Below are 14,710 nucleotides of genomic sequence, written 5' to 3'. Positions count from 1 at the left end.
TTGCAATCAAGTGCTAACTTTCTAGTACACTCAGGAGCTATTTGCTTAGCAACTTGTTCAAACTTTTGTACTCTCTTATCAGAAGCAGTCCAAAACACAACACTATCCCTAATCCTTTGAACACCATTTGATACCACAGCACTTAAACCATCTTGAACAATCAAATTTAAAATGTGAGCACAACAACGCATATGAAAAAAATCACCTCGCAATAAAAGTGAGCTATATGGAAACACTCCTTTCAAAATTTCCATCATTGCATCATTAGTCGAACAATTATCCACAGTTATAGAAGACAACCTAAGATCAAGATTCCATGATTGAATGCTTTCTTTCAATGCATCAGCAAGGACTTCGGCAGTATGAGGGGCAGGGACATATAAAAACCTATCAACACCATTGAAATTGACAAATAAAAACCTATCATCATCACTTATAATTACTATGATATTTTCCAGGGAACATCAGTATAAAGGTATGTTTTCATTTTAAATCTCACACAAAAAACTATAACAATACAAAGGCAACCAAAAAAATAAACAAGTTATAAGTAACTAGAAAACAATACCTTATGATCCGACTTTGCAACTTCCATGTATTATCAATGAAATGTGAGGTGACCGCCATATAACCTTTTCTCTGGTTGTCAGCAGTCCACATGTCAGTAGTTAAGGCAATCTTGCCCTTTGCTTTCCTCAACAAGGTTGCAACATTCTCCTTCTCAAGCTCATATCTTTTCATAATATCTTTTCTTGTTGTGTTGCGAGATGGCACTTTAAATCCAGGTTGGAGTGTCTTGCTATACTTTCTAAAACCCATATGTTCAACCATGCTAATTGGATACTCATGCAAAATAATCATCTCCGCCAAGTCTCTTCTTCCATCTTCTTGGTGGAATTCATAAGGGGCCAATGTCATCGTTTCATTCTTATCATTCAAGTTTTTTTGTGTACCAAACAATCTTGATTGTCGAATATCTTGACATACTCTCTTTGGACATATTTTTAAATGATCTTTCAAATGCGTAGTTCCTGCTTTCGACCCACCAGCAAGTAGCTTAGAGCAATGGTTGCACTCAGCTTTTACTGCATCACCAACCCTCTTTCTCTTAAAGTCAGACCACACTGCTGAAGTATGCCTACTAGTTATTGGTAGGACAGAAGGATCGGAATTAGTCTCCATGGGACTTTCATCGTCATCCAATGTAATTGGAGTATTACTAGCTGAAGTGGGAACACTAGCATTATTGTCATTCTTTGATGTCATTCTCCCCTAAAAACAAATTGCAGTAATTTAATGGTCAATTCATGAACAAATTAAACTACTACTTTCAACAAGTCAACACAAAACTTTTGTAAAAAAAAAAAAAAAAAAAAAAAAAAAAAAAAAAAAAAAAATTGACAATCACGCATCATCAAGTTAATCTTTTTTAATATCTATCCTATAATATCCATCCTAATATCTATATGACTTTCCTTTTTTACCAAGTTAATCTTGCATATAAATAAGACCATCACGCATCATCAAGGACATCAACCCCACAATTTTATTTTATTTTTTTTTAAATAATCTCCAAATTTTTTATTTTTAAAAAAATTGACAATCTCAATTCTCTTTCTCTTCTACAATGAAGAAGGACGCAGAGTTGAGTGTTTCCTGTAAAATTTCTGGTGCAAATGAAGAGAATGAAAGGGAAGATGATGATTGGAGTATCTAACCCTTGAACCTCCCAATTTCCCATACAAATACAAATTATCAACATATACTTTGAAATTATCAACATCTATGGTTAACAGTAGACATAATTGAACATACAAGTACAAATTATTCTATATCATGCAACTAGAAATACAAATTATCGTCATACAAATACAAATACAAAATAAAATGCAAATAGACACATGCAACTCAAAAAACAAGTAATCAAACATAATAGCAAATTATTCAAATTATTTTTCATAAAAAAAAAAATGTTTTTGTTACCTAGGAGTCTAGGACATACTCACAGACGCAAATCAATTTAATGAACTCATACATAATCAAACTAATGGCTTCTTAATTAATTTCTTAGTTGATTATTTAATTTATTTTTCATATGATAAAATGATAAGGGAAAAAATAATTGGGGGAAAAAAAAGAGAAAGAGTTAGAGAGATTACCTGGAAGAAATTCTGGTCAGATTCTTCGTTTACCGGCGACGAGATTCACAGCCTCAAAGGTGGAAGTAAGGTGACAGCCTGAGAGGAGTAGATCTGTTTTTTTTTTTTTTGACGGAAAGGAGTAGATCTGTAGATGATGGAGGAGAAAGTGAGAAATGGAGGAGAAAGTGAGCCTGAGTGTGTGACGGCTAGGGTTGAAAGTTTGAGAATGAGAAATTGAGAGTGTGTGGGCTTTTTCCAGAAACTTCATTAATTAGTTTTTTTTTTTTTTTTTATATACATAATAAATAAATTAATGATATATGTACATATGGGTCGGGTATAATGCGGGTATGGGGCGGGTATGAGATGGGTCAGGCGGGGCTGGGCCGGGTATGGGGTGGGTCAGGCGGGGCGGGGCGGGGATGGGGTGGGTCAGGCGGGGCGGGGCGGGGATGGGGCGGGTATTGCCTAAAATCCACCCCCGCCCCATCACCCATGGCGGGTATGGATTTTAGACCCATCCCCGCCCCGCGACCCGCCAAAGCTATACCCATCCCCGCCCCATCGGGGCGGGGATGGGGCGGGTCTCCTACTAGACCCGCCCCACTGACATCCCTATGTTTAATGCACATATCAATGTAGAATGGTGCAACACTGCAAGAGCAATCAAGTACCTTTTCAAGTATGTGTGTAAAGGACCAGATAGGACAACCATGATCATAACTGGTGAACAACAAGATGAGATAAAAACATACCTTGACTGTAGATACATCTCAGCATGTGAAGCTGCATGGAGAATCTTCGAGTTCGAAATTCAGGAAAGAAATCCAGCGGTAATGCGCCTGCCGGTACACTTAGAAGGAGAACAAGCAATAGTGATAAGAGACAGCGATAGTTTGAGCTTTGTGATAAATAAAGAAGACATTAATGACACTGTAGACACCCAAATGTGTCTCCCCAAAACCAAACCCAGTAATGAATACCTTTCACGTTATTTGATTATCGAACGAAGTGAAAGTGTGGAAAGTCTAGTGATGAGGATGTTTTTATCAAAATATTTCTCTTTCTGTTTTCAAAAATATTTCTTTTTTTACTCTATTTATATAAAAATAGCCAGTCCAATTTGGTTTGATCCATGATAAGGGTCCAATAATAGTGTAGTTGGATTGGGCTTGAAAAGAGCTTTCCAATGATATATTATAAGCCCAATTCCGATGAATTATGAGGAAGTTATGGATTAAATTAAATTAGGCCCAATGATTTTAAATGTGGCCCAATGATCTAGAGGAAGGCCTATTAATTATTATTCCTAAAGTAATTAGGATTGATTTTGATCTTCTAGGAATATCTAGAAGGTTCTTTTTGATTTTAATAAGGTTAGGATTGATAATTATATTTTTAAAAAGATGTTTTATTTTGAATAAAATATATTAAATCTAATTTTAAATCTGCTTGGACGCAGAATTACCTGTAACCGGTAAAAGGTGATTCCGCGTGTAAAAGCGCGTTGTACTTTTGAACCAGCGTGAGACGACAGAGTCGTCGCCTGGCGCTGACTCCTGTCGTTGGCGACATGAGGTATTTTATTCCGAATATGATTTTCTTTGATCCCGTGCTATTTTTCCTATAAATAAGGGACGAATTTCCCAGTTTTCGATCATCTACAATACACAATCATCAATCTCTTTCTCTTTCTAAAAGCTAGAAGCTTCTCTCCCTCTCTCAAAATTCCTCATACATTATATCTAGACGCACTTAGCCAAGTTCGAAGTTGCCTTCGCCCTAAACGTGAAAGGTTTATAATTTCTGAGGGTTTGGTCCCAAATCCCTGTTTCAATTTTTTAGTTTAATTGTTTGATTTATTATTTTTCCTTGAAGTTACTAACGTGTGTATTTTGTTATTAGAAAGAGATACGAGGCATCGAAGTAAGTACTTTAATGGCTTTATTGATATAGAAATCATGCATAGATTATTTTGTTGATTCCTAGTATCATGTTAGGATGTTTTATTGCTTCCTAGTATCATGTTTAGGGTTAATTAATATTTCTAATATCATGTATGACGCTTCATATTTATTTCCTAATATCATGTTAGTGTCATGTTAGGGCTTTGATCTTTATTGCTTAGTGACATGCTAGGGTTTGTTATTAATCTTGTTAGTATCATGCCTAGGGTCTTGCTATTAGTATTATGCTTTGAGATTGAGATTATCATGATTACGATGATGATTGTTGCTTGATAATATTTATTGTTATTGTTATTGCTTGATCACGCCCTCTCTTACAGGTTTAAAGGGAATTTGTACTTGTAATCACGCTTAATAAGATAATTAATAATCTTGTTTAGGCTAATATGATTATAATTCAAGTGATCACCAATAATAGTTTTGTTTGTGCATTAATATTCAATCAACATAGATAAACAGGTTTAGGGTAAACCTATTGATTGCATGTTAGTCAGAAAGCGCACATGAATACGAGAAGAATAAAGTAGAGGCCTATCTAGGGCAGGTTCAATCTCTTTTAGGTTGGATTTGTACCTTCATCCCCGAACTTCCAGTCACGGTTCCAGACCTATTGGAGTTAACGATCTCCTGAATCGTTAAGGGATGTAACCTTCACCCTGTGAACGTTTTACAAGTTCCTAAAACTTGTTGGCGACTCTTTTACTCTAGCTTCCTTCCCTTTGGACGCCACCATGCTTAAGTGTATGATCACAGTGGGGATCAAGTGTGGGATCCTTGAAACATTCCCTACAGTACTTCAAATTGCGCGTTCTTGCTCGTTTGTCCACCAAATGCGCTCAAACTTGTTGCAAATCAAAGCTTATCTCATCTATTTTCCCGATCCATGTAAGTTTTTTTCTCAAACTTATCTCGGTTTTTGCTGAATTCGGAGATGTTTATGCGCGGGTGTTCGAAAAAATCGAACCCAATTATGCTTAATTCGCTTCGTTCGTTGAATTTTATGCCTTGAAATTGCTTGATTATGTTTATATATCATGTTTAGAGCATTTTGAGACTTGTTTTACTCAATTTGGTGAAGAAATGAACAAATTGCCATTGTTGAACCCCTTGAGTTCGTGAGAACAATGTGACTTGTTCTTCGTGTTTTTGCTAGCCATTCTTGTCAAATTTGTCACAATACTTGCCATAGTATTGCAAGAAATTGTTTGATTGTTGAAAATTGCCATTTATGCTTGAATTGAAATCATGCTATGTTTTAGTACTACGTACTCTGTTTTTTTTTTTTCTTGCGAACATAGTATCATGCGGCTAGGCGAATCTTAGATACCATAGAACCTTAATTTTCTATTATCTTGCATAACATAGCATGGCTAGACGACGAGGTTCGAGTTCTCGTTCTAGGGAGGCTCATCGGGAGGACGATCCCGTTGACGCCGGCTAGGGGCCTCCTCTTCTCTAGGGAGGTTTCCAGAGTGGGACGAGCGCACTCTATATTTCGCGCCTGAGTTTCACATTTCAGAGCGCGTTTGTCGAGGGATTCACAGCGGGCGAGTCCGCAGCCATGGTTCTGGCAACATGACCATTGGCTCTTTATACGATAGATACTTCCGCGACCATAACGGTCTGTGCCTTCTATGGGAGTCATGTGGCTTGACACCTTTGTTGCGAGCCACTCAGGCTATGTACTCTTTCGGACAGAGCCACTACGTAGTCCGAGCTTTGGTGGAGTTCTTTTGGGACACCACCAACACCTTCCATTTTCCCTGGGGTGAGATGACTATTACCCCTACTGAATTCAGTCTTATCACGGGATTGGAGTTCACCTCGGTCCCGTTTCCTTTCGATAGCGAGATCTCTGTCTTTTCTCCGGAGGTACTGGAGCTGTTGGGCCCTATCACTATTCGGGCTCGTCCTGACGCTGATCCGACGCAGCTTAGCACTAGATGCATTCACCAGACCACGCTTGCGGCGGCCTTTCAGAACAATGCTACCACCCAAGAACAGCTGGTGCGCATCTTCGCACTCATCCTGTTGTCAGGGACCCTTTTCACTTGCCTGCTCTTCGTGACCTTCCTACGGTCGGGTCGTATGATTGGGCCAGCCTGGCCTACGCGGACTTCCTAGTCGGATTGCGATTTTCCAGTCGTCATAGTTCCTTCGAGGGAGATATCGCGCTTTCCAGCTTTTGGAGACTCGTAGAGGTATACTTTATTTCCCTTACTAAAGTTAGCTCTAGATCTGCATTAGCATTTATTGACACTTCTTTATCCCCGTAGATCTGGTTCTACGAGTACTTTCCGTCTCTTGCGCCGGCGAGACCTTCACCTCGTGAGCTTCCCGTTGCTGCTTGTTGGGGAGGCCGTCTCAATGACTAGGCTACTACTAGGCGCGTTTGAGAGTTGATCCTCTCGGTATGTCCCTCAAATAATTTCCTTCTTATACCTTTAGTAGGATTTTATCTTATGAGCATGCATTTTGTAGGAGCCGGCCGTAGTGTTTCGGCCGTGGGCCGATTTTGACATTCTTGCGCTTGCTGCGCAATACACCGCTCAGCGTCGGTACTTCCAAGGGACGTATGATGTTGCGGTGTATCTAGGCGAGAAAGTGGCTATTCAGCACTCCTCGGAGGCTTTTGTTGTCCCTGCTCGCCCTCCTCGGCAAATATTCGATAAGGCAAGGTTGAGGACCTTGGCGAGTAGGGCGCCAGAGGGCACACCTTGGCAGACTCACGCTCGTCCGGAGCTATGCTACATAGAGGCACTGTTGCAGCTCTTGGCTCCACCACCTGCTTTGCTAGAGGGAGTAGAGGAGGTATTCTTTATCTTGTGCATTTATCCCTTGTATAGCCCCCAAGTAGATACTAATAATTTGGATTTGTTTTTCCAGGATACTCGTGCAGAGTTCGTTCCTCCACCGGTATCCATTACCTATCAGGGGATGTATGGTCCGGTCGAGTAGATGATTCCACTGGCTCCTCTGGAACATCGTTTCATCGAGCAGTCTATACCTCGGCATCAGACTTGGGTGAGTCATTTGTTCATTGCGTACTAATATATCTTTGACTGTTACTGACTTTGTTCTCTTGATAGTTTACTCGCGAGGTGGTAACGAGGATGGCGAGGGGTTTGGACGCCTTTCGCTACCAGCTGGTGAGATTGCGGGACCGAGCCTCCTGTCGTCATGACGACACTGCTACAGAGGTATTTCTCTTATCCTTTTCACATGTTTTATTTGTTTATTTTTGCATCTGATTTGATTTATCTTTGCAGGGGCAGCCTATTCCTCCGCCACATACTCGGACGAGACCCGAAGCTAGTAGAGAGAGATCCAGGTCTGGCTCGAGACGTCATCGTACCTCTTTTGGTGGCCAGGGTGGCCGATCGGAGAAGGCTTCCACCGAGAGATCGGAGGGTTCAGGCTCTTCTTCTGAGGGTGCACCTGTTAGGCCGACAGGCCAAGGAGGCATGACATCGACTCCTATAGGGGGTGGTGGAACACACGAGGTTGGCTCGTCGTCGCAGCAGCCGTTAGCGATTCAGCGTCAGGGTGAGCCTGGATCTAGTGAGGAGCACACCCCACGATCTACATTGTTTTTTTATGCTTTGGGAATTCCTCCCCATTTGCGTCCTCCGGCACCGTAACTGTACCTGTGTTTATTTTATTTGACTTGTAGGACTTTGCCAATTTGTATTATATGACTTCTATATTAGACATATTGTATATACAAATTTATTATGTTTATTTTATATTTTATTTTTTATTTTATGTGCATGTGAGTGTGTGAAAAAAAAAATGGTGACTGATTTTTGCGCAAAAAATTTCCGTCATTTTTATTATTAATGGAGGGTATCCGACTTTCTCCCCTAAAAAGAAAAATGAAAAATAAAATTTTGAGTACCATAAGCCTAAAATTAATCAAGCTTAAATTAGTCGAAAAGCGTTTGAAAGGGATAAAAAGCGTAAAGTCAATGCAAAGAATTGAGTCTTAATAAAAAAACATATGATTTGCATAACGTGAGAAAGCTGTCGTCGAACCGACTCTCTGTGGCCAAACACTGACGTCGTCGCCAAATGTTGATCTAGTCGCCAGGCGACAGGCCTCGTCGCCAGACGCTGTCCTTGTCATCTAGCGACGCACTTTTTTCTCCGAATCCTTTCGGAAAACAAACTGTACTAGTTTTGTGCATAAATAGCCCCCAAATCTACCGAATTTTGTATATTTCGAACAGATTAAAATAATAGTTATAGCTTTAATTCTCTTTAAGCAATCATGTCTAAAAGTTTTAGTGATTTTACTCGTGAGTGGTGCCGATCTTTGACTGCTAAGGAGAGAAAAGAGCTTGATTTCTTTCATCTGGGAGGTATTTATCGTATCAAGGGGGTAGACATGGATATAGATTTTATTCATACCGCCTTAGAATATTGGGATCCAGACACTCATTGCTTTAGATTAGGCTGTGATGAAATTAGTCCTTTACCGGAAGAATTTAGTGCTATTCTAGGCTTTCCTTCCATGGATCTTGCGGTAATTCCTAATATGAGTGAATATTATTATAAACATTTTGAGCGTTTATTTAATCTTAAAGACAGGGATCTAACAAATATTGTAGATGGAACTGTAGTAAATCTGAAAGAATTTGCACGCCACTACTTTGATAGACCATATTCTAAGTCTTTTCATGTTTATATGAGGAGAGCTTTTCTCTTTTGCATGTTTAGCCAATATCTCCTCACTAGTGGAAATAATCGTGAGGGTCAAGCAATTTTAGTGTCTGTCATGGAACAAATTGAATCAGGGAGGAATTCAATGCCATTAATTGTTGGAGAAACTATGCTTAGTTTAGATGAATTAAAGAAAAATCCAAAAGCACCTTTTCGAGGCTCTCCAATTTTATTACAGGTAGAAAAATAATATTCTTAATTACGGAGATCAAAAATATATATTTTTGTATAGTAATACTAATTATTTGCATTGAATTTTGCAGATGTGGCTAATGGAGAGGCTAGAATTAATTAGTTATCTTGACAATATTGAAAAATATACACCAAATTGCTTTGTTAGGCGAAAGAAATGTTTTTCCATAAAGATGGTTCGCCAGGAGTGGAGTAAAATATTCGCTTCTTGTGATTTTGCTATCAAATGGATTATCCCTTGGTGGAGAATTGAGAAGATGGTTGGTGTCAACAAGCAACCCTTATGTCGTCTTCCAAGCTTATCCAAGTTGACTTTTTATTACCCCTGCAGGGTAAAAAGGCAGTATGGCCTTGCTCAAACCATTCCTTCTAGAGATCTTCGTCGTCCTTATAAATTTCCTGTGTCACAAGAAGTAGAGAGGTTTGATGCTTATTGGAGTGCTAGGCCTTTATGGAAAGTTATCACCCAAAAGGTTCCTCCTTCTTTGTCCAAGGATGTGAAGCTTTGGCTACTTGATAGGCCTAAAAAGGACAAAAAGAAAGATCATGTGAAGAAACGTCTAGGAGACAAGATAGCTCCTGTTAAGGAACGTTTAGGCGAAAAAGTTGAATTTAAAACTCCTATGATGCCTAAAAAGAAAGACAATACTAAAGGCAAAGAGAAAAGGAAGGCTAACTCTACAGAAAAGAAGATATGTGTAGAGAAGAAACATGGTGTAATGGCTAAGGGAGAAACTATTAACACCAAAATTGAATGTAGATCCTCTAAAGGATGCTTGCTAGCAAAAGTAATGGATGAGGAAGAAGAAGCTGACAAGAATTGGAAGAGAGCAAAGAAAGAGAAGAAAGATTAGATCATTACTTTACTTCAACTTATTAGACAAATTTAATTTTTTAAGTTAATTTATTTTTTAAGCTTTCATTTAAACTCCATCAATAATGTAATTTACTTTATTTTATTAATGCAATTTTTAGCTTTTTAAATTAAATCAACATTTACATTATAATCTCCATTAAAGCAATGAAAACACTTAATTATTTTTTCTGAAAATATTCGAGTACGGAAGTAGAAAATTTCCGAAATACACTGAAATTCGCCCAGTTTAATGCAGGAAAATTGGCGTCGCAATTTAGGTCTGTCGCCAGACGCTGGTGTTCTTCGCCAGATGCTGCTGCTGTTGGCCGACTCTGACATCTCTCGTCAGGTGACAGCTTTTCTGGGATGTGTTTGTAAATTTTCGCGCTAATTTCTCTGAGTTGATTTGCTGGAATGCGAGGTTTGTAAAAATTAAAGTGGCCGCACCCTATAAGGGTTGCCTACGTATCCTTTCCTAAGGAATCAGGCCAAACGTAGCTCTCTTGAGTGTCCTACTCAAGTAATTATGGGTAGTACTTCTTAAGTTGGTCAAGATTTGTCATGTTTGAGAACTCATTGCCGTCCATATCAGTCAGTTTTGCAGCTCCTCCTGATAGGATAGTTTTGACAGTATATGGCCCAGACCAATTGGGTCTAAACTTGCCTCTTTGGTCTAAATCATTTTTCCTTAATGCTTTTAACACCAAGTCTCCTACTTTAATATTTCTTGTCTTGACTTTCTTGTTGAAGTGTCTAGCCATACGAGTTTGATAGCATTGCGTATGATGTAGAGCTGCTAGTCGTTTTTCATCGAGTAGAATTAGCTCCTCATATCTTGCTCTAGTCCATTCAACTTCATCGAGTTTACTTTCCAACGCAATGCATCAGGACGGTATTTCTAGTTCTACAGGATGTACGGCGTCTATTCCATAGACCAAAGAAAATGGCGTATTTCCTGTTGATGACCGAATTGACATGCGATAACCCCACAGAGCAAAGTGGAGTTTGTCAGGCCAATCTTTGTAATTTTCTGTCATCTTCTTGATGATCGTCTTTAAATTTTTATTAGCTGCCTCAACTGCACCATTTGCCTAAGGTCTGTATGGAGAAGAATGATGGTGTTTAATGCCATACTTTTGTAACAATTCTTCACATTCTGCTTGAAAGTGAGTTCCATTGTCACTTATCATTTCATGTAGGACTCCATATCGACAAATAATGTTTCTTTCGATAAAGAATGCTACATGTTTTGCAGTGAGTTTAGCATATGATTTTGCTTCAACCCATTTAGTGAAGTAATCAATTGCTACTAGTATGTATTCATGGCCTCCTGTTCTTGGAGGAGTAATCCTTCCAATAATATCTATTCCCCATGTTGAAAATGGCCATGGTGATGTATAGGTGTAGAGGAGAGACGAAGAAACATGTTGCAAGTTAGCATATATTTGGCATTTGGGGCATCTTTTGACATATTGATGACATTCCCTATTCATGGTAGTCCAATAATACCCTTCGCGCATTATCTTTTGGACTAGCATTTTTCCATTTACGTGTGTTCCACATACCCCTTTGGGACTATTCTCATATCCCTTTGGGCTTCCTTTTTGCCTACACATAGAAGAGCTCGACCTTTAGGTACCCTTTTGTGTAACTCATCATTAATGAGCACATATTGGGAAGCCAAAAGTCTTAAGGCTCGTTTTGCTCTTTTGTCAGCATGGAGTGGATATTCTCCTTTTGTGACATAGTTGAGGATGTCTGTATACCAAGGTTCTTCCTCTTCTTCTTCTTCTTGGGTTACTTCGTCATCTTCTATTGCTTGGATATAAGCCGGTTTATGCCTTTATTCTATTGTTAAGGGCATTTGCTCGATTTCCGTAGGAAATCTAACCATTGAGGCTAGTCTTTCCAAGGCATCAGCAAATTGATTTTCCTCTCTAGGTAGATATGTGTATTCTACCTTTTCCAATTGGTTTTTAAGAGTTTCCAAGTAGGTTTGGTAAAGGGCCAAGCTTTCACTTCTTACTTTCCATCTCTTGGAAATTTGATTGATGATCAACGAAGAGTCCCCGAAAATTCAAAGTTCCTTTACTCCCAATGCCAATGCCGTTTCGAGGCCTACCACGCATGCTTCGTATTCTGCAGCGTTGTTGGTAACGTCGAAATCTAGCTTTATGGAGATTGGAACATGTTCTTCTTTAGGTGATACCAATAGTACTCCTACACCACGTCCCTTTTGGTTTGAGGCTTCGTCGAAGTAGAGAGTCCACGTATCATCTTCTGTGACCATCAAGTCTTCGTCTGGAAAATCATTCTCATGTATAGGCGTGGAATCTTCTATTGGGAAATCTGCTTAGAAATCTGAAACCACGGATCCTTTAATAGCCTTTTGGGGCATGAATCTTACATCGAATTGGGCTAAGTTGACTATCCATCTTGATATTTACCCATTTAGTGTAGATTTCTCGAAAAGATACCTGAGTGGATCCATTCGAGATACTACGAAGACTGTATGAACGAGCATATAATGTCTTAATTTGGTTATGGCCCACACTAATGCAAGGCACAATTTCTCAAGTGGTGTATAGCGTATTTCATACTCGAGCATCTTTTTACTTATATAGTAGATGGCTTTTTCCTTTCCTTCTACTTCTTGTGCGAGCATAGCCCCCATTGGCACTTTGGTGACTGTTAAGTACAACCTAAGAGGGATTCTTGAGAGTGCTGGTGCTAATACGGGAGGATTAGCGAGGTAGGCTTTGATCTTCTCAAAGGCCTTTTGACACTCATCGTCCCATATCACTGGTACATTCTTTTTAAGCTTCTTGAATATTGGTTCACATATTGTTGTCAATTTAGATGTGAACCTACTTATGTATTGCAACCGGCCAATGAATCCCCGAATTTGCTTCTCGATTTTAGGCGGTGGCATTGACATGATTGCCTTGATCTTGGTTCGATCTATCTCTATTCCTCTAGAGCTAATGACGTATCTCAAGAGTTTTCCTGAGGTGACTCCAAAAGCACACTTGGATGGGTTCAACCTCGTGTTGTATTTCCTTAACCTTTCATCGAACTCTGAATCAGACTCTGACTCAGACGATTCATCGAACATTGGTCCTTGTCCGATTGTTATGGAGATCTTTCTTCCACTTGGAGTAGTCACCTTCATAGTCTTTCGCCATCCTTGAACCAAACCCTCTACTGGAGTGATAAGTTTGGAGGGATCAAAGTTATCACTCTATAGTACTGTTTAAATAAGCAAAGAATTGTCTTCGATATGCGTTGGCTCATTCTTCTCATACCCAAAGAGAAGTCCCATGACATTAAACTCAAAGCATGGGGGTGCTTTCTCCTTATGAATGGGAGTTGGGACATCATCTAGAAAATTACAATCCAAAAATATTTCGAACCCAGGTTGTCTTATCCCATTCTTGACAAAGAGTTCAGGAAATTCATAGCATGGATAATCCTCTCCCTCTTTTATGAATTGTCCATTTAGGGTAAGAGGATAATGATCCATTAGGATTGCTTTCTTTTGGGTACGAGCATTCCTACGTGCATTTGCTTTTTCCCGGGCTCTCTTAAGATATTCCGGAGTCGGTTCAAAACCAAGTCCAAAAGTGTCCAATTTAGGGAGGCCGAGTAGTCCTATTTGCTTTTCTATCCCTTTCTTCTTTCCGAGGGTCATTCCAGGAAAGTGTCCCTGTTTCTTGAGGATAGCATTTACTGTCATGTTAGAGTGGAGGTTGTAGTGAAGAGGGGTCCTTTCATCCTCCTCAATTAAGGAGACTTCTTCGTTAAAGCCCCACAAGTCTTCGTCATCTTCATCGTGCTCCACATTTATGATAGGATTCTCGATAGCCTTGATTCTCATTGCTGAAGCATCAATTGTGATAGGGATTCCTCCAACTATAGCCTTCACTTGCTGATGAAGGGATGAAGGGACGGCCTTTAGGTCGTGAAGCCAAGGGCGTCCTAACAATAGGTTGAAAGATGCTTTAATATCTACCACTTGAAAAGTATGTAGCATGTTCTATGACTCCTGCCGTTACATTCATGGTGATAGTCCCAAGAGCTTGGCAGCGAGTGTTGTCATAGGCTCTTATTCCCTGTGTAGAAGGAGACAAGTCTTCATCTTTTATCCCTAACATTCTCGCAGTTCGGAGTGGACATACGTTAATCGCTGATCCATTATCTACAAGAGTCATTGGGACATTCATTCTCTTGCAGATTACTGTGAGATTTAATGCTTTGTTATGCTTATCACCCTCTGGAGGTAAGTCTTTGTCAGAAAAGGTGATCAAATTAACGTGACTAGGAAGATCACTCGTGAGAAAGTTAGCCAATCCCTCAAGAGTGGTTTCAGAATCTATTCCTATTTTGTCCAAAACATTCATTACTGCCAGCCTATATTGATGGGATGTAGCTAAGAGTTTCCATACATTAATATCAACTTTAGTCTTCTTTAATTGCTTGAAAACATCGTTGTCTTCTATAATGGGTATAGGAACTTGCTGAGTGGTAGGAATAGGTTGTTACACAGTAATGGGAGGTTGCATTCTCCAAGATCTTGTGAGGACATCTATGGGCGAATCTTCTTCATCCCAAATGTCGTCCACTGGATACATTGTGGAGAGTGGGGTCTTTTCCATATCCTTAAGGTAGACATCCTCATCGTCTGTCCCAAACTCCATTAACGGTAGTATCTTTCTCTTATGGAATTTGGACTAACTTTTTATTATCAATTAGTTTCTGAATTAAATCCTTAAATTTAAAACAGTGTTCTATTGTATGTCCTCCTGACTGATGATATGGACAGTATAACCTAT

This window comes from Chenopodium album, chromosome 12, assembly GCF_948465745.1.
Source record: "Chenopodium album chromosome 12, dcCheAlbu1.1, whole genome shotgun sequence".
Classification (NCBI taxonomy): domain Eukaryota; kingdom Viridiplantae; phylum Streptophyta; class Magnoliopsida; order Caryophyllales; family Amaranthaceae; genus Chenopodium; species Chenopodium album.
The sequence above is the reverse complement of the archived record's forward strand: the minus strand, read 5'-3'. Positions refer to the sequence as shown.